The 12,506-nt window shown below is 34.8% G+C and overlaps 1 pseudogene; it reads left to right on the top strand.

The window, feature by feature from the left end:
* Nucleotides 1–4,558: 4,558 nt before the first annotated feature.
* On the top strand, nucleotides 4,559–5,494 carry LOC109676681 (olfactory receptor 4C46-like; annotated as a pseudogene).
* Nucleotides 5,495–12,506: the final 7,012 nt, after the last annotated feature.

The following is a 12,506-nucleotide window of genomic DNA, read 5'->3' on the forward strand; positions in this document are numbered from 1 at the left end:
CTTCCACACTCAGATCGTTACAATAATCCCCTGCTCTCCTGCTGTCTGGTTTGTCTCATTAATTCCACTCCTCATACTATATTTAGAATTTTTCTAAAACTCAATCTCACCTCACCACTCACTACTTTAAAAATAATTTCGATATTTTCTCCATATTCCTATCATTAAGCTTTAACATTACTATAAAAATCTTTTGGACGTTTCCATTACTACTCTCCAGTTTCATGTCTTAAAATTTACCTTCATAGTGTCCACTTGTTACCTGATACTTGTGGTTTCAATAAGTAACTTAAAAAATTTATTAGCATAAAATTGTTGTACAAGGGGATACATAGTGATATTTACTTATGTGCTTTCAATACATCTTGGTTAGATTTACCCCCTCCATTATTCTCTCTCTTGCCCCCACCTGCTTCTTAGAACTATTTCAACAGGTTTCATTCTTCTATTTTGATGTATGGATACAAAATGCATCCAATGCATTCACCTTCATTTCCCTTTTCCTTGTGTCCACCCACCTCCCACTGGTATCCACCCCAGAAAAGTAATGTTTGAATTAGTGATGAATTAATGACCTCAGTCATGTTGAATTGACTAGATATACTATATATTCTTTCTTACTACATATCCATTATTATCTACCTGTACTAGCAGTGTTTTAGCCCAACCTCTTGCCCTATTCACTACTGACCCTATTTTATCACATGGACACCACTTTTAAGGTCTGTTCACCTAGGAATATTTTTCACAATCCACACCCCAGGTCTTCTCATGCGTCCTTCCAGTATACTTTCATAGTATCCTGCTATCTTTCACTGATAGCATTGTGCAGTAATTTTCTACTCCCATTATGAGTCTCTTAATGGATTTTCAATTATGTAAAGAAATAATCTCTCTGTTTTAATTCTTATCTGTAACCTAACAAAGTATCAATTGTTCTTTGACTCAAGTGTATGTGTTTGCTAGTGAGTGAAAGATGGAAGAAATGAATGAAATTTTTATCCTGAAACTGCATAGGTAGATCCAGATATTTTTAAAAACAGCTTTTAATAATGTAATATGATAATAAACTGATTAAAAGTAATATATGAAATATATGAGAAATATGTGAGATAAGAATTCCACATTCAGGGATAAAAGTTTCTTGTGAATACAAAGACTACATGAAATATTTGTCCATTGGCTGAGAAACTCACTTTCAAATTCTTTCACATTCTTTAGTTTTAATGAGAGTAAAAAGTGAAATTTCCTTTAGAAATTCCCTTCAGTGCCTAATCAGATAAATGCTTACATTCCATTTTTCATTTACAGCTTATTTTATTGAATTTAATTATGACTACAAATTGGTAAGGTTTAATATTAGTCCATACTGACTAGGCTATGAGTCATAGATATCTCTGTAATATGGAGACTTTTGGAGTTTTTGGTTAATTTTGAAACTCTCTGAGAAGTGTGAAAAGAAGCATTTGAAGTAAAAACCTTAAAATGGCTAAATTTAATTTAATTTAATGTCTTCATTACTTTAGTTCTCAAACACTCAACACTGTGTTTTCACAAATAGTTTAATATAGGTAAAAAGAAAGATGTTCTCTTAGGGACATACATCATCACAGAAATTGCATCACTAGTCGCCACTTTGATGTTATGCCATGCTATTCACATGGCACTTCACTTTCTTAACAGGAGTTCAGATGGAGAAAGAAGCTCACGTGTGTATATGGTATGTACATAGAATATAATATCCATTCAAGAGAGGATGATTCTCAAACACGTCTGCCTAGATGACTTGCTTCTAAGACAAAGCCTTTCCATCAAAGGAGATAATGAATTTCTGGGAGAGAAAGCACAGCTACAAAACCTGTTTAAATATCCTTGTAGTGCAAGATGAAAATGTGATTTTGTTGTAGCAAACATAGCCAGTGCAAAATTCATCATGAATAGGGTGATTTATCAAAACAATTTTCATCTAATCATTTTACCTCTTGCACTGCAGAATCAGAATTCCAAAACAAGGGTTATTTGTCCATAGAGTATAACGAAAATCCTTTTTAAATTCAAATACCAGGTTGTGAACATATTTTTAACCTTTAGAAGGAAAGATAAGATTTATACTGATGCCGATATTCCTTAACACTAGTTAATGTGATGTTGAATTATCTGAGGTCTCTTTGCAAATGTATCATAGTGGATTTTTTTTTATTTCTAGCAGATGTCACTTTGAAGATGCTATTGAAGTGAGCACCTAAAACTATGAGTTCTATCAGCAAATACTGTTAAGGTAAGTTTTTCAGTAGTTTTGATTCTTACTAAATATAAGTTTCATGTTTAGGAATCATTATTTTTCAGTATGTTAAATACACTCATAAAGAATTTTATCCTCATCCAAATTTTTCAAAATAACATTGGTAAATATCTCAACCTATTTTAACATTGAACAATGTGAGACTCACAAAGATGAACCAGTTCATAGCATCCAATTTTATAATTCCAGGAACCACTCATTTGATGGGACACCTCCTTTAATAACTAAGACTAATCATGAGGATGAACACAAAGCTGAAATTAAACACTCACACACACAGATAGACACATACACACAGACAGACAAACACACACACACACCCCAAAAAACTATAGATGAATGTTAAGTGACACAGCTGCTTAATTCAAGTATAAACTTGGGGAACTCATACTGAGAATATAGTGCTATGGATAACAAACTTTTTGTCACGTCCTTGAAAGAGATATTGGTCATGATTATCTCTTAGTATATGTCAGTTTGTTTCTCTCTGTTACTACTCATGTTTTCAATTCTGGTTATACACAGTTTGTAGCTATAAATGAAAGTCCATTATATGTCCCTAGTCTGCAGTACACATATTCAAATAACAATCAAATTTCAGAAAACCCATCAGGTGTTATTTGATAAGTAGATATTGAAGGACATGTGTGAACTGCCAGGAAATGTGCTCAAACTGAGAAGTTAATAAGTAGGAGAACCATGATTTTAATTTGGTCTCTCTGATTCTCAAACTTACATACTTCCCCCACTGTTGTAGATGCAACACCACTGCTCTTAAAAGTTTTCAGCAGAACCCTGGAGCCCATACTTTATAATGTTACTAAAGATCAGAGACCTGGGTCTGTGTGGCAGCTCAAGATAAAGAAGCTATTCCAATAATACAGCAGCAACACTCACTTTCTTGATACTTACTGGGAGGTTCAAATGTATCATTATGAGTCTACATGTCTGCTGGTAAATTGCTTCATGTAAAGTTGCTTCTGATGTAGAATTAAAGTAATTTAAATTATTATGGTCCTGCAAAAAATAATTTCTAATTCACAAGTTTACAACTGGAAAATATGGGTGTAAGAATTAAGGCTATGAATTCTTAAACTTCAAGATATTGAAGTATATGAAGTTTAATAATATGAAGTTCAGGAATACAAAAATCAAAAAATAAAAATGGACAATAACCTTATATATATAATGTATATATAAATATATATGGATCTGTCATTTGTAAGTTGGATTCTTAACTTCTATGAGCTTTTATTACTGATAAAATAAGTTTACAAACATCTACACTTTATAGTGAGAATGAAATCAGCAAGTATCTGCTAAAACATTAAGTGTTGAGAGATTATTAATACTACTAATGTACTTAGTCTCTGTGGTCATTTTTCTGTATGTAAAATGTATTAAATAATTCCATCCACTAATAGGAATAACGTGGGCAAACAATTGGTACCATACCATACACTGAAACTATTTTTATTATTGATTATTACAGTTATTACCTATACTCATCAAGTATTATGAAAGTACTATTCTATCATTTCCTTACATTTCCATCATTGTGATCCTGACATTCCTTATATTACCATTTGTAAACATTATACAAACAGGGCCATTGTGCTCTGCTACCATATATTAGTAAGCCTTAATTGGCTCCATTCAAGATACAGAAAGATGTTAATTTATATATATATATATATTATATAAGTATATAAGTTACTTTATTTACGTATAATCCAACAGTCCCCTTTCCTCAAATTCCTTGTCAGCCTTCCACTCATATTCTCAATCACCTTTCTTGGCTGTTCATTTCCTAAGAAGATAGGGCAAAATTTCTTTGCCATACAGTAATGTCTTAACAGCCGTCATCTACCATCCTCCAGCTACTACCAACCACCACCCATGATCTTAATAGCCATCATCTACCACTCCAGTTTCTACCTCCTTTTGGAGATCTTAATTGTGATATGTGTGCAATCACCAATTTCATTGAGGCTCTGAGTTGTGTCAGACTGTTATGTTTACTTAGATGGGCTTGTATCTTGTGTGTTTAAAAAGTTCTTCCTGCGTATACTTTTCATACAATCTGCACTCAAGAGTAAATTTGGAAAATCTTCAAGAATTAAAAACAGTTTTCTCCATCTCAAAAAATAATTTCACAAAAGACAAAGACTCATTTGATTTCACAGTCCAACAGTACATTAAATTCAAGTTTGTATTAATTTTTTCAGATAATATAATAACTTTCTCATGAAGTAGATGGAGAATAGGAACAACGTGACAGAGTTTGTTCTCTTGGGGCTTGCCCAGAATCCAAAGATGCAGAAAATCACATTTGCTATGCTTTTGGTCATCTATATCATCTCTATGACAGGAAATGTGCTCATCGTGGTTACCATAACTGAAAGTTATGGATCCCACTGTTGGGATCTCCTATATACTTTTTCCTGGCCTCGCTCTCCTTTTTTGATGCATGCCTTTCCTCTGTCAGTACCCCTAAACTGATTGTAGATTCAATCCATGGAAAAAAGACCATCCTCTTCAATGGATGTATGACTCAAGTCTTTGGAGAACATTTGTTTGGAGGAGCTGAAGCTATACTGCTCACTGTGATGGCCTATGACCTCTATGTGGCCATATGCAAGCCCTTGCGCTATGCAACCATCATGAACTGGCAGGTGTGTAGCCTGTTAGTGGGAGTGTCATGGGTGGGAGGTTTTCTTCATGGAGCTATACAGATTCTGTTCATCTTACCATTACCTTTCTGTGGTCCTAATGTCATAGATCACTTCATGTGTGATCTGAACCCTTTGCTTGAAGTGGCTGTACTGATACCACACTCTGGGGCTCTTCGTTGCTGCCAATAGTGGGTTTATCTGTATGTTCATCTTCCTCCTTCTGCTGGTCTCCTATGTGGCCATCTTGTGGTCTCTGAAGACCCACAGTTTGGAAGGAAGGCGCAAAGCCTTATCGACTTTGATCTCTCACATCACAGTGGTCATCTTATACTTTGTACCCTGCATGTTTGTGTACCTGAGACCTGCTGCTACTTTACCCAGTGATAAAGCAGTTGCTGTATTCTACATGATCATAACTCCTATGTTAAATCCTTTAATCTATACCCTCAGAAATGACCAGATGAAAACTGCCATTAGGAAAATGTGCAGTAGGAAAATTCTTCCAGTTGAAAAATAAATGTGCCTAAAGCCAAATATTCATTCAGCTGAAGAAAAGGTCAAAAGGTTACTGTAGATGATCTCAGGAAGTACTAATTGTAAGACAAAGAAAAATAAAAAGACAAAGAAAAATAGAGAGAAAAAAATTCATAGACTGTAGAAGAATACAAAAATAAAAGTGAGTAAGTATAGAAAACTTAAGCTGGGACCACTTTTTGTATATCTCAAAATCGTAAAAACTCATGGCTTGTCTTGCTAGCCTTACCCATGCAAGTGGATTTACATACTTTCCTTATAATAAAAATAATAAGCATAAAGTATCGATACTGAGCATCAATGTTTCTTACACTCACATGACGTAAGCATAGTTTATACCTCCATTTCACCTGGGAGGCAGCATATTGAAAGGGGAAGAATAAAAGACAACGCGGTAATGAGCCCGAGTCCGGACCATGCTGATATTTAGAACATATTCTTAACTAATGTGACACACTGCCCGATAATGGTAAGGAAAGGGAACTTTGAATTCATTTCTAATTTTCAGAAGAGAACTCTGCTGGGCACATTTGTATATATCAGTTTATTTTCTATGGCTAAAATTCAAGTAACTTTCTGTAATATTTTCTATTATTTTAAAATCACAACAGATGGCCATCAGTTTCTGGTAATATTATTCTGTCTTAGTACTTTATGGCTATGAGTCATACATTGCAATGAGTTATAAATAATAACTATGTTTTTAAGAATCATAATCATTTTGCATTATTCATGTTACCCTTGGCTGATAAACCAACACAAGGAGTCATGATGTTAATGAATGATCACTTGAATATCAATACGCACTCCTATTTCAAAAAGATAGACTACTCATAAAATACTTGCCTCTTATCTAACAATAATTTCTACAAGGTAGCACAAAGTCCAGCACCTGATACTTATTAAATAAATGAATAAAAATTTAAATTACTGAAATAAATTCAATTAAATGGTCAGTATAAAAAGTGTATTTAGAGATTATGAAAATAGTTTCTAACTTTATCTGATTCAGTCTCTGAGTTGAGTCCTAGCCTGTCATCTAAGGAAAAGCATAATTTTTCATACCTCATGCTTAATCTGTGGAATGAAAAAGAATTTAAAAGTGAGTTTCTCAATATATGAACAAATATTTTACCTTGGTGTTCTTTCAGCAAGATTTTATTATACTAAAATATACAAAGTTATTTCTCTATTACTCTATGTCTCTATTACTTTGTAGTTACATTATTAATGGCTATTTATACAACTATGTAGTTGTATCTACATACAAAGAAACTTGAGATTTAATTGTTTTCATTTAATTTTTCCTTAACTCATTAATATATTGATTCAAGTCCAAGGAATTTTGATAGTTAGTGGGCCTTCGTGTGAATATGAAGACGCCCAGGGTCATTCTCCATTAATCTTATGATCCATTTAAAAAGAGAGTAGAAAATAACCATAGTTTGTTATAAATGTTAGGATATAGTATGAAAACATTATGAGGACCTGAGGACCACACCACAAAGATCTGGGAGGGAAGCACATAGAGTGACATAAAAATTCTCTCCATCTGTTTAAACGGGGCTAGCAGAGTGAATAAGTAGGGAAGAGGTTAGATCACAGATTCCTTGAGCAGTAGTAGACAACAATGTTCAAGAAGTGAAAGAGGATACAGAAATTCTAACCAATTCAATATGTCTGTTCTTCTATCCACTCAAAAATATTTATTGAAATTCCAGTTAGTGGCATGTAGAAATTGGACACAAATATAGCAAAAAGACAAATTGTACACTATGAGAATGGACAGATAGGAACAGGCAAGTTCACATAGGCTCCCATAATTCTATTAAAGGTAAATAATAGGGAAACATTGGAAATATTTTTAATCCAGAGAGTGGCACAACTAGATTTCATTTTACAAATGATAGCTCTAGCTACAGGATGAGGAATGGAATGAAGGAGACAAGAACAGCAACAGGAGAGCAGAAGGTTACTGTCAGAATTTAGTGTGAAAGGCTGGAGGGTTCTGGTTTTGCTGCAGTAGCTACAATGTGGGAGAAACTGCTGAATTTAGCTACAGTCCTCTCCACCAGGTCAGTGCTTTCATGCTCCAACAATTGTGAGCCTGGGCATCTTACATGTAACAACCCTACTCTTTTCATGGTTATGAACCAAAGAAGAGGAACTTAAGTTTCATGATTGTGCCCACCATCTTACAACCTTCCACTGCTCAATAAAGGACTGTCATGAAGTTTTGAAAAGTTTGGTTCCACTTGCCTGCATGTAGAAACAGTCTTTAGTGTGATGTATAGCACAGAGCTCTTAAGGCTCCATGCTAAATCCAGCCTTTAGTTGAGATTACACTGCACAATTCTTAGGTTAATCTTTGCCCTCTCCCATGTGGAAGGTACTGTGTATTTCCAAGGTAACTGTGTATTAGTTAAAAGAAATCACATATTTCTGAGGCTACTGGGCCTTTATTACAAGCTGACACTAATCCATGAAATTGCAGAACATTAGTGTGATCCACCAAAGTAAAGCCTCATATAGGTTAGGTTATCTATGGAAATTTAAATTAGGTCTGTCTCTTAGTAGGAATCATGATTCATTTTTTCATTATTTCCCCAAAAGGAATAAAAAAAAATAATGGGCCAAATACAGTGGGTTTTGAATGAAAGATTTCCAACAATTTAATGATCCCTCTGGTAAATAAATGACCACAATGATGGTATGAAAAGGTGAAATCTGCTTGCCTTCTTATTGAACTAGTCCTGTAGTACAATATATATTCTGGAGCTCCCAAGGTTCAAGGCTTTAATCACACTTCAGTTGAGAACACATTCTTTCTTTGTCCTACCTTCGTTGACTTCCCATAATCTCTTCTTGCATCCATCACTTGCATAAAATTTTCCATCATTGATCATATACATACTCATATGTAGAACATGTTTGCAACAGTGGAATTACTCTATGGAACATAGGGAAAGAAGGAAATGAAAAGAGAATGATAGAGTATCAGTAATATTGTAATATATAACACCTGTGAAGGTAGAGACTATAAGGGTGTATACTGAAAGCTGTTGAAACATGGCTAATGGAAGGTAAAGGGGTAAAGAGGGAAATGGAAGGGATTGAATGCACAAAAGTAAAGTATATCCACAGTGGAGATACATTGAGAAACCACTTTGAACATCAACTCAAATATTAATAATGAAAATCGGTACTGTAAGATAGGTATGGTGTCTTGGGAGGTACAGATGGGGGGGGGTGAATGAAGGTGATTATGATGGGGGTATATAGTTGATGGACTTCACACATCTATATGAAACTGAACAAAGAAACCTCTTGCAACTGTTTTAAATGGGGTGTGTACATGGTTGGTGACACAGATGATGGGGGCAATTTAACTAATGTATAACAGAAGCTCAATTAAAATTGCCATTGTGAATACTCTCCTGTATGATGAATATATTGTAATAAATAAAATTAAAAAAAATTAAAGTTTTCCCATCATGTTGTGAAACTAGGGAAGAAACAGTGACCTGGGGAGATAAAAATGTTTCCCTAAATGTTTATTATTGTGACCCCAGGCCTGGAATGTAAAATTGGAACAGATGTACAAAGCAATGGTAGAACCTCTACATTGGTACTCTAGTCCTCATTGGAAAGGACCAAATTGAAACCTCTAGAACTGCCTCTATCTTGGAAAGTAGTACACCAAATCCAGCATTGCATCTTATGCTGTAAATATAATATTCAATTACAAATATGAATTTCATTTCTGGAGGGATTTCAGATTAGTGCTACCAAATAAGACTTGACAGCTGTAGCACTGATGCATCCCATCATATATTCACTCAGTTCAGATGCTTGTTCTGTGAAGAAAACAGGTGATTCTAGGGAAATGATGATGAATTTTCATGAGTTTAATCAGGGGGAGGTTCCAACTGCAGATGTTTTACCAGATGTTATTTCATTGCCTTAACAAATTAACAAATCCCCTTATCCCCTGGTATCTGATATGTAGCTAGTAGTTGGGCAAAGATGTTTTTTTCTCCAAAACTGTCAAGGAGGACCACCAACAGCAGTTTGGTTTCATATGGTGAGGACAGTAATATACATTAACAGGCTAAATTAGTTGTGTGTCAATGCTGCTGCCCTAGTTATAATTTAGTTCATAGAATCATGTTTGCCTTTTCTTTTTACAAAATATCATGCTAACTCCTCACATTAGCAGTGTTAGGCTGGTTGGATGTGGTAAGTGAGAAGTAGGAGCAAGTCTAGACTTATTGTTAAGAAAATTGAGTCAGGAGAGAAACAAATATGACTAAACTTCAGGGACTTTCTGCTTTAGTATTTATATCTTTGAGTCCAGAGGTGTGAGGCACATCAAGATTTCCTATCTAATGTAAAGAATAAGTGTCACTATTTTTACAAATGAAAAAGAGGTACAATGCCTCATGGGCCTACATGGGTTTTGGAAACAGTCTATTTCTCCTTTAGGTAGACTATCTAACCTACTAAGGTAATAGCTATTTTGTTTGAAACTATAGGCATAGGGTTGGTGGAGTGTCTTGAGCAGTTAAGAGCGCCTGCCTATTGAGTGTGAAGCTCTGAGTGAAAACCCCAGTGCTAGCAGAAGAAAATACCAAGAAACTAAAGTCATATTGAATATTTTTTCTAATCAAATGCAATACACTAGAAATGAATATAAGAAAAATATTTTGAAACTATGCAAATGCACAGGTAAAGGAAAAAAAATGAAGAAGTGTTTTTAAAAAATGTCTTGAAACAAATATATGTTGGAGTCAGCAAAACAGTAGTAGGAGGGTATTTCATAGCAATCAAGGCCAACACTAAAAATGAAGAAAGATCTCAAACAACCTACTAATGTGTCTCAAGGAATTACAAAATTAAGGGTGATTATTTTCTTTTACTAATTTTTTTTTGATGGTACTGGGGCTTGAACTCATGGCATCAGGCTTGCTTGCTAGGCTTTCTAGGCAGGCACTCTGTCACTTGAGCCCTGCACTAACCTCACATGCACAACCTTTTTTTTGCATTCTTTTTTTTTTATTTTTATGCAGCACTGGGACTTGAATATACTTGCTAGGCAGGCGCTCTACTACTAGAGCCACAAAATGGATCAGCCATACAATCAGCAATTCTGCTCCTATGGATATACCCAAAGGTATGTGAGTCAGCTTACCACAAAGGCATCTGCACACTCATGTTATTGCAGCATTATTCACAATTGCTAATCTGTGGAAACAGCCAAGATGCTCCACTATTGAAGAATGGATTAGGAAAATGTGGTATTTATACACTCAGCCACAAAGGAGAGTGAAATTTTGTCATTCACAGGTAAATGGATGGAACTGGAGAAAATCATCTTAAACCGAGTTATTCAGGCTCAGATTATAGACTTAAAAAATATTATGGGACCAAAGTCACACTAAGTGGAGGTTACTGTCAGTAGGGATAGGACAAGGGAAGGAAACTAAAAATTTGAAAATGGTTGATGTGTTCACAGTACAGGAATAAATATAGAAATCTTAAACTGTCTGGAGCCACCATAGGAAGGGGACTAGGGAGGAGTGAAGAGGACTAGAGGAGATGAACCAGTTGGGGTTGAGATATACATATGCATGGAAACAACATGAGGAAAGTCCCTGTGTAGCTCTCTCTATCTCAAACTAGAAAACATGTCATGTTTTTCCTTTTATTGGTTATGTTTTTTCTTCTACAAAGTCAGAGAACAGGAGGATGGAACAGGTTCTGTGGGGAGGGTCGTTTAACCAGTATGGGACAGAAGGGATAGGAGGATGAATGTGGTGCAAATAATGTATACACATGTATGTGGATGCAAAAATGATACCTGCTGAAACTGTTCCAGGAATTGGGAGAAGGGAATGGGGGAGAGTGGAAAAGGGTGAACTCAAGTACGATATATCTATTACATTGTAAGAACCTTTGTAAATGCTATGATGTACTCCCACCCAGCACAACAATAAAGGCAAAAAAAGGCAAAATTAAGAGCAAACTAACCCAAATTTAATAGAATAAAAAGTAATATAATCAGAGCAGATGTAAATGAAACAGGGAGAAGATACAAAAGATCAACAATAAGAAAGAACTGGTTGTTTGAAAGGATTAACAAAATATACATAAACTTAGCTAGATGAAGAAAAAGAGAATCAATTCCAACACAAGTACAGATAACAGTGAGTCATTACACTTGACACAATATAAATACAAAGGGTAATTAGAAATTGCTATGAAAAATTATATGCAAAAAATTTGATAGTCTGGAAAAATGTGTAAATTCCTGGACATGCACCCTTTCAAGATTTTACAAAAATGAAATACAGACCCAGAACAGACTAATGAAAACAGTGAAGACTGAATTAGTAATAAAAATCTCCCATTAAAGAAAATGACTTTATTGCTGGATTCAACCAAATATTTACATAAGCACTAATATCACTAGGTATGGTGCTTCATGACTATAATCCCAGTTTTTCGGAAGCAGGGTGATGATGATCTTGATGCTGGCCCTGGAAAAGTTAGGGATACTCTATGCGAAAAACACGAAATACAAAACAAAAGGCTGGTGGTGAAGATCAACTTAATGAATGCTTACCTAGAATGTGTAAGTCTCTAATTCAATTTTCAGTGGGGCACACAAAAAATTAAGTATTAGTTCTTCTTTTCCTTCAGTGAAAGCCTTAGGTTTTATTTATTTATTTATTTTTTTTCTTTTATTATTCATATGTGCATACAAGGCTTGGGTCATTTCTCCCCCGTGCCCCCACCCCCTCCCTTACCACCCACAGCCTTAGGTTTTAGATAAAATATTTTTCTTCAAGTAAAAAAAATGGTAGAGGAGATTCCTCTACTCTCCATAAGTAGTACCACATTAACACTAAGTCCATAAAAACATCCTTTAAGCAATACAAACGAATAAGATGTTAAACCTTAAAAAAAATTTTGAATTAGAATCATATGCTTGA

The sequence above is a fragment of the Castor canadensis genome, chromosome 1, assembly GCF_047511655.1.
Source record: "Castor canadensis chromosome 1, mCasCan1.hap1v2, whole genome shotgun sequence".
NCBI lineage: Eukaryota > Metazoa > Chordata > Mammalia > Rodentia > Castoridae > Castor > Castor canadensis.